Below are 9,162 nucleotides of genomic sequence, written 5' to 3' on the forward strand. Positions count from 1 at the left end.
CAAATGTAACACTCTTCAGAGAACTGGGTGAGGCTTAATCTTTCTTGGGCTAAGCTCCACACTTGGTCAAATTCTACTACCTACAACAAGCATTCTTTTAGGGCAAATCTTCCCTTTTTTAATATTCAATTAATATCCAGCTTGCTTACATTTTTCTTATAAATTATAATATGTCCCATCATTATAACATTATAACAATATTCATTAACATTGCTATGCTGAGGAATAAATCACTATCTATCAAGTATATCGTACTGTCCAGAATCTACATCTCAATGTAACAAGATCCAGTATAGTTAAATCAAGAAAAGCATTAATCATTTTTACAATATTTCTTAGTATTAAAGCAACAAAAGTCTTAGTCATTTTTACAGTATATATTAACATTACATATCCCTCAGAATTATTTTTATATCTCAACATTATGACACAGAAAGCTGGGGGGGAGCATCATACATGACTTTTAAAGAAATCTTCCATTTCATCTTCATTCTCTACCCTTAATTTCAGGCTATTAAGTTGCTTCTCAACTTTTATTTTTATCTTAATAATAGCCAAGCAATATTTTTATGAGTCTGGAGCAATGAACTCCACTTCTGACACCAATCATTTAAGAAGTAGAAGCAACGTATGTGTGCCCAGTCTGACTTCTACTCAATTCATAAAAAAGGAACTGTCTCTGTCAATATAACAAGATCCATAGTAACAAACAAATAGCTAAATGGTCAAACATGCCATCCTTCTATGCTCTTGCTCTTACTTCTATGAATCATTTGGTCCAATGATTGTTGTGACCTGATTCACAGTCCTTTCTCACAGTTGTGGGGTTTGTTAGGGAAATAGACAGGAAAGTGGGGAAGGCAAACAATATCACGCAAAACAAGTTGAGGTTCAATTCAGCAGTCCCAAACCAGATTAACAAGGCACAATTCCTTAACTAGTGAAAGTCCAAGTTCAGTTCAGCAGAACAAATGCACCACTGGTTTCCTCAGTCATCCAGCAAACTTCTCAGAGCAGTTACAAATTAGCCTTTCTTTCAATCATCCAGCCAGAGAACCTTTAGCTGTGGCTCCATCTACAGGTTTCCTCTGGTTACACCTTACCACAAATTCTTCACAGCAATGCCACAGTCACTTCACTCTCTCTTCACAATCATCTTTTGCAGTGTGCAAAGCGCTCTTTTATATTGGTTCACAACTGTTGCTGATTTGCAAGACTGTATGTCTGCGGTTAATGTAGCTGGAGACCATTTTCCCAATGTGGGCTAACACTATTGATTAGAAAATCTAATTTTCAAGGTTTTTGGACACCATAATACTCCAACCTCAAGCTGATGTGTACCAGCTTTACCCAGTCTCAGAAGCCAGGCAGCTTGTTCCAGTTTTAAAATTACAATTTCTTTCTTTTTTCTTCTCAATTTTCTTGTTTGCCTTTCTTTTATATGTGAACATTTTCAATAAATAAAAAGTCCAATGTGAGTCCACAAATCCATTCAAATGCAATCTTCTCATAGTACTAAGTGGGTCTAAATCTTTCCCCTCAACTAAGCTCCAACTCCTACTTATCATATTCTACTTTTAACAAGCTTATCTCCAGGACATATCTTCCCTTTTAGTACTTCAAATCATGTACTGGCCAAATGAGGAGTACACACTTTCTAAATCTATGATATGCAGTGTTCATTTATGGTGTACATTTTTTTTCAACCCTTCTACTTTTTTTAATTGACTAGCACAAAACCACCCTTATGTACTACGCTTCTTTCGTGCACATTTATGCTCCACACAATATTTCATACATACTGTACTTCACACAATTAACTACCACCTATCTGTATCTATTAGCACACTGTCACCCCAAGACCCCACAGAACCTCTCCACACTCTAACTCCCCAACAACAACCTCCACCATTCCAGTGATCATATTCCTCTTTTCTGACCCTCCATCCCTCTCTTTTGTATCTTCATGTAATAGTTTATTTACCTTATATTTCATTCATATACATTGTGTTTTATATAATCTTGCGCTTACACTGTGTTTCATAAAGTCATTAATATAAATTGATTTTTTTAGAATTAACTACTATGGATCTGTATCTATTTTTATGCCATCTTGTTGAGTCCCAAATTAATCTTTCTTCTGCCTTCACTTCCATTCCCCCAATTTTCCCACTATCCTATTCATTTTCACTGGTGCTTTCAAACTGCCAAAGAGGCACTACCTTTGATTAGCAGAGACATTCTCTATATACTAAGCTACCAGAGTCTCCCCAGAGAGAAGGATATACAAAACAACAATAAGATATCATCTCACCATAGTAACAATAGCAAAATTCAATAAGACAGTAAAATAACAAATGGTACAAGGCTGTGAAGTGATTGGAACACTCAAAGGTGTATGCACTTTCTGATTCCTTATAAATGTAGAAATAGAAATATCATTTGATCCAGAAATATCATTACTAAATAAATATCCTAAAATATAAGGGCTGAGTCCTAAGCAAATATATTCACACCCAACTTCATTGAAGCACTATTTAAAATAAAAAGAAAATGACCCAACAATCTATCAGTGGACAAATGGATAAATAAATTATAGTATGTTCACACAATTGAGTATAATATATCATTATTAGGACTTCTGGGGGCCTACTGATAAGAAGCTGCAGTGCCATGCCAAAGGAGCACAGTTCAAATCCACCCACGACTTCACAGGAGAAAGACAATATTCTCCCACGCAATTTATTTACTTCTGAAAATTCGCTGTAGAATCTCAGCTTTGGGTTGGTTCTGACTTGATTTTGTTGTTGTCATTGTTGTTGCTGTTGTTGTTATGTGCCTGTTGAGTCACTCGTGACTCATAGTGACCCTATGTACAACAGCCCTAAACCCTGCTCTATCTCTCGCCAATCTTATTGTGTCTAACATACCTATCCCCATTACCCCTGACAGAATCAGTCCATCTCAGAGAGGGTCTTCCTTTCCTGTGCTGTCCCTCCACCCTCCCAAGCATGATGTCCCTCTCCAAGGACTGATCCCACCTTGCAACATGTCCAAAGTATGTCAGATGAAGCTTTAGAATCCTTGCCTCCAAGGAGTAGCCTGACCTCACCTTCTCTAGGATGAACTTGTTTGTTCTCCTAGCAATCCTTGGTATATTCAGTACTCTTCTACAGCACAAAAGCTCAGAAGAATCAACTCTCACACAAATATCTGCAAAAGACTCAAGCAAGACCCACACCTCACTCCATACACACATCTCCTTCCATGATCCCTAGTCATTGTACAGCTCTTTCATGCATAGCAAGTAATTGCAAAGATCATGGCCTATATCAGGCACACCTTAGTCTCCAGACTGACATGATTGCTCCTCAATACCTTGGAGAAGTTTCTGATAGCAGACTTTTCCAATGCAATTCGTCTTTTAATTTCCTACCTGCTGGTACTGAGAGTGTTGATTGTAGAGCCAAGCAAACTAAAGCTGTTGACAATCTCAGTCTCTTCACCATCCATCATGATGCTGCCAATTGGCCCACTGGTAAGAATCTTTGTTTTCTTGATGACTTGATGATATACAACAATGACATTAGGAACTTGTTCCAATTATATAGGAATGAATTTTTTTAGTTAACACAGCAACAAATAATTCCAAATGCACTGCATAACATGGATGAATCTAAAGGACATTATCCTAAGTGAAATAAGTCAGTCATAAAAAAGGCAAATATTTAATAAAAATACTCCTATAAGGCTAAAGAAAGCTTATACAAGAATGAAATAATGCTTAGGTGATTATCAGGATCAGAAAGAAAGGAGAGCACAGTAACATAAGTAAACAGATAATAGGCACATATTCAGACGGATAAAATTGATAAAATTGAAGGCAACACAGAATGAGGGGATGACCAGCATTGTCTAACCAAGGAAAGGAAGAGGCAGGGATGTAGAACAGGATCGATCAACAGATATAAAATTTAGGGGGTAAAGTGAGAAAAGAGTAATTAAAATAAGTGTTATAGATAAAATAATGGATGTATGGTTGAGCGAAAAATTAATTAATTTTCCTTGCACACTTTAGGGAGTTCTGGTGGTGCGCTCCGTATCTGGTTGTGCTGCTATCCCATAAGCCTACTTTCCTGGGATTTACACCCTCTGAAAACCAAAGGAGGTTCAGTTTTAAGTCGGTTCTGACATAATGGGAATAAATTTGAGTTTTTTAAACTTTGTCTCGAATCACAATGAAAATAAAACTAAAAAGGTAAAGCATGAATAAATTGTATGTATTTTGACAATGAAAAGAGGAAATGAGAAAGCCTCAGAGTTTTGCATCCTTATGACAGCCACTACCATTTGGCCATGAGCTGACAGACTAACTAATCAATTGTTCTCCCAACAGCGTGGATACAGAAGAGTTGAGCCTGGATGAAAACCTGCTCTAAAGAAAAAGGGAATAAACGATCTCCAGGAAATTCTGAGAGAAGTGAGGCTCACTACTGCGTACTGGTTACCCAAACTGTGGGAGCAACTGTGTGTGATTTGTGACCGAGCACCTGAAGAAAAAGACCTCCTGAAGCTGAAGTTCTAGGCACAACATTTTTGGAAAATAAATGAAGACCCTGGAAAAACTGCTTATTCTGTCCCACTCAAATAGCTTTTCAACTTTACAGGAGCCTCAGAAGAAGCAAAAGCAGGCAGAGCAAGAACTGAAAGATTTGATCTCAGAAGGAAGACAGTGACAGGAAAAGACAGTGAGGAGAAAAGAAGCGCTCAGGTGGGCAGGAGAGACCCACAAAGGCCCCAAAGAGTACTGGCTAGCCTCTGAAAAGCCTCAAAGGGAAGTCCCGAAAGCATGCAGAGACAAGTCCACCTCATGAAGGAGACACAGTCCCACAGAGAAAGCCTCTCTGATGGGGATCTAGTGAGATGGGCATCTGGGGGACTGGCCCTGCAGGGGATCTACAAAACCAAAACCCAGTGGGATCTGATAGAGAAGAGAGAGGAGCTACTCAGTCTTCCCAAGGATTTCTCAATCTTTGGTCCTAAACATGACACCCGAATGGAAACAAAGGAATTTTCATCATCTCAGGCAGAATATAAATTCATGCAGACGATAGAGAATTTGGGCTTCAATGTAACAGGCTCAGTGATGGCAGAAGGGTGGGGATACAGCATGGACGCAGGTATGAATCATAGTCAACTTTCAGAATCCCAGGAACGTCAACAGTCACGCTCTGAGCCCTCTTATTTTTGTACAACCAAGTTCTGCTATGTCCCTCTAGCCTCCTGTCACTTTAACATGGACCAGCTTCAGTTCTCCAAGGCTGCTCTCCAGGAGTTAAAATGCATTGAAGACCTTCTGGGACAATCTAACGCCTCAGACACTCTCTTGCTAAGGGACAGAACAGAGGCCTTCTTCCACAGGTTTGGCTCTCATGCTAACAAGGGCCCTCTTCACCTGGGTGGAATCTACTGGTGGAAGGCTGTTTCAGAAGGTTTCCAAAGGGAGCAATTGGAGGAAGTGAAGAAGCAGTCAGCAGAGGCCCTGGACATTTTCATAAGAGCCAGCTACAGTGGCTGTGGAGTAAAAATTGCTGCAGATGTCAATAGTTCAGACGCTAATTCAAAAATACTCTCTCAGAGCACCAACATCCAAAATACTCAAACAAAAGTCCAATTGTCTGTAGCCCATAGAGGTGGCCCACCAGAAGCAGATGGTCTTACCCAGTGGAAAGTTGGGCTTGTTACCAATAATCAGACCTGGTGTGTCATTGATCGAGAACTCCAGCTGGTGCCCATTTGGGACATCATCTTCTCCAGTCACAGAAGTGATTTTAAAGATCCACTTCAGGTGGCCAGCTGCCTGAAAGACAGCTACACTGCTCTGACGGGCCTCCCTGCCCAGATCCAAGATGGAGAGGAACTGATCAGTGCCGACCAGGAGGCTAAGCTGTTCCTAGAGGATGTGAAATCCTGGGAGGTCTCTGATCCTGAAGAGCAGCTGAAAAAATTAATGAATTTCATGCAAATGCTAAGTGAAAAACTGAAAACTTATGACCTTTGGATTAAGGTATGCCTTTCGAATCAGAACTTGCAAAACTTTCTAGTAAATACTGCCAACTTTTGCAAAGAGTCTTCTTCTCATAACACCAAATTTATTAAGTCTCAGTTGCAAACTCTTCTGGACCCTCACATCTACAAAGTAAAAAACTTTCCTCAGGCTCACTCCATCATGCAGTGGATCTTCCAAACGGAGACACACCAGGAGCAAGTAAACATCTCACAATTATCTGAATTAATTAAACTCCTAACTGAGAAACGGAATGTCCTCATGGAAATGAAAGCCAAATCTGAGTGCTCGAAAACGATGGAGCAAGTGCGAAGAAATGTCACTTATGATGTCACCTTGTCTCTCAACTCCTTCTTGGAAAACCTGCAGGAAACACAACAGACAGAATCCCATGTCTTGCTACTTTGCATCTCAGCTGGTGCTGGCTATAATACAGAAACCCAGTCTTTTCAGCATCCACTGGGATGGGATGAGATACAATACCTGCTGAATGAACTGCACAAGGCCCATGACACATACCAGGAGCTGAAGGAAACGTGCAGCTACAGAGCTCAGGCTTTCCTGGTGCTCACAGGGCTGACAGCCACAGTAGGATTTAAGGACATTTCTCCAGAGAAGAAAACACAACGCTTAGAACTAATGAGACATCATATGGAACAAGTGTTCTCTAAAGAAGTTGCACATGTCCTCACCAAACCTGGGGCAGATCATGACTGGGAAAACCTAGAAAAAGACTTGGAATTGCTCGTCGAGGACAAGTATGAAGACACTGTACCATCCTTGCAGATGGATGAGGTGGCAAAACAACTAGAAAGTATCTTCCATGGAATAAAACAGCCCCAGGGGCAAAATGAAGATGAAAATAACAACACAAATGTGATAGAAAATGGACCCTTCTTGGACTTGCTTCAGCGTCTAGGCCTAGAACAGTACTACCCGAAAAGGATGGGCAGAGCTAACTTCCATTTGATTTTCAAGGACTCTGTGTTTAACACCCAGCCCAGCTCAGAGTGTGAGCTTTCTTTCTTTTTCTTGCAAAAGCTGCTGATGCTTGATTATAACCTGAGATACCTGGTCTTCAAAAACAGTGATTACAGAAATTATCTAGATCGTCCAACTGATGCAAGCAAAGAAAATGAGGTGTTTGACCCATATGAAGATTATGAAGACAATGAAAATTCCACTAGTACATCAGCCACTAAAGGAAGCAATAATGCAAGGAAACACGTTCATCCAATGGATATTCAGATGGCAATTTATCACTGTGCAGATGACTTGGCCAGGCAATACATTTTGGACAAACTTTCCATTTGTCAGTTTGCCCTTCCTCTTGTGGTACCACATCCCTGCACTTCCCAAACTGAATTCTCTCTCTGGTCTCTCAGTCAAATCAGAAGGAGCTGGCAGCAAGGAGGGGAATCAGCCAAAGAAAAGCACAATTACAAGAATCAACAGATGTGCCGTGTACCTACCCCCATGGTGTCCTTCATTCGAGTTGGAAATGACTTCTCTGCTTCCAAGTCTCAGATCATGAACTCCCTCATCAGTAAACACAAGCACGATGTCTTTTTTCACCGACACTGCCCAGGAAGCAGCAAAGACTGTCTCTTGATGGATGGTGTGGTGGAAATCTGCTGGTTCTGTCCAGGCGGGGAAGAGGAGGAGAGATTTGACAAGTGTGTGACCTTCACCAACCTCCACGGAGATGCAAAGCAACACGAACGACAGCTCGCTTTCCTGCGGGAAGTCTCTTCTCTTATGGTGGTCCTCATGTCAACTACTGACAGCAATAATGAAAACCGAAAAATAGTTCGTGACTTGTGCCAGTCATCAAAACCCCTGATCTGTTTGCTGGATGACAAAGAAAAAACCGTGGTCAATAAAGCCAGCCAGAAAGTGAGGATTGGGATCAAAAACAGAAATGAAGCAGATTTAACACAAGAGCTCACAAGTACTATCAGACGTTTGCTACAAGGATCTGACACAATTCACAGCTTAGAGGACTGTGCTCAGGTTGCCCGAGAGCAAGGATTCCTAGTAGATGAAGACCAGAGGGATTGTCAGGAGGCCAAAGAGAAGGCACAGGCTCTGATTGCGCTCTTGGGAGAAATGGAGTTATCAAAGATGAAGGAAAATGTATTACCCCTTCAAGGAGAGCTATGGCACCTTTGGTGTAAGAAGGACAAAGAACTCTACCATCTGAGAGAAAAGGGAAATAGGAGCATTGAACAGCACAAGAGTGAGACTGAGGCAGAGAAAAAAAGAATAAGGCATTGGCAGTTGTGCAAAGCCTTTCCTCTAAAAGATTTTATGCGAAATGTCCTAGAAATTCTCCAAGAACAATCTGAAACTCACTCTAAACTTTATTTCCTACAATGGCTGAATGTGTTTATGAATAATACAACCACAGGGTATTTGGAAAAATTGTATGAGGAGCAAAGCTCTTTATGGTCACTTTTGGAAACAGAAAAGCAAAAGGAAACAAAGAACAACATATCCAGTGAGTGGCAGAAAAAGCTAGACACCATGTCCACAAGGATTAATGACTGCTCCTTGGGAATTGAGCACATTCTCAGGGAAGTTGGACAGATATACGAAGCGCTGGAAGAAGCTTCTTCCACAAGAGATCCCCTTTTCCTCCCCCTTCCCCAAATTGCTGCAGATCTCATGATATCTGGGGCTCCTATTGAGCTGATGGATGGGGACGCGTCTTATGTGGCTCTGAAATGGGTGGCAGCTGTTTTTGACAAGATTTCTGAGAAAATTGGAGACAAAAAGCTGTTTGTTCTCTCTACCCTTGGCCTGCAGAGCTCGGGGAAGTCCACCTTGCTGAATGCCCTCTTTGGGTTACAGTTCACTGTCAGTGCTGGCAGGTGCACCCGAGGGGCCTACATGCAGCTCCTGAAAGTGGAGAACACGTTCACAGAGGAACTTGGCTTTGACTATATGCTGGTTGTGGACACAGAAGGACTTCGTGCACCAGAACTCAGCAACACATCCCAGAACAGAGACAATGAGTTAGCAACCTTTGTCATTGGACTTGGGAACCTGACTCTGATCAATATTTTTGGAGAGAATCCGTCAGAGATGCAGGA

General features: G+C 41.1%; 1 pseudogene; it reads left to right on the forward strand.

Annotated features, from left to right (window-relative positions):
• The first annotated feature begins 4,607 nt into the window (after positions 1-4,607).
• LOC102857921 overlaps positions 4,608-9,162 on the forward strand; it is a 7,119-nt pseudogene continuing 2,564 nt past the window's right edge.

Source organism: Elephantulus edwardii, unplaced genomic scaffold, assembly GCF_000299155.1.
Source record: "Elephantulus edwardii isolate Elephantulus edwardi_28Jun2011 unplaced genomic scaffold, EleEdw1.0 scaffold00044, whole genome shotgun sequence".
Lineage (NCBI taxonomy): Eukaryota > Metazoa > Chordata > Mammalia > Macroscelidea > Macroscelididae > Elephantulus > Elephantulus edwardii.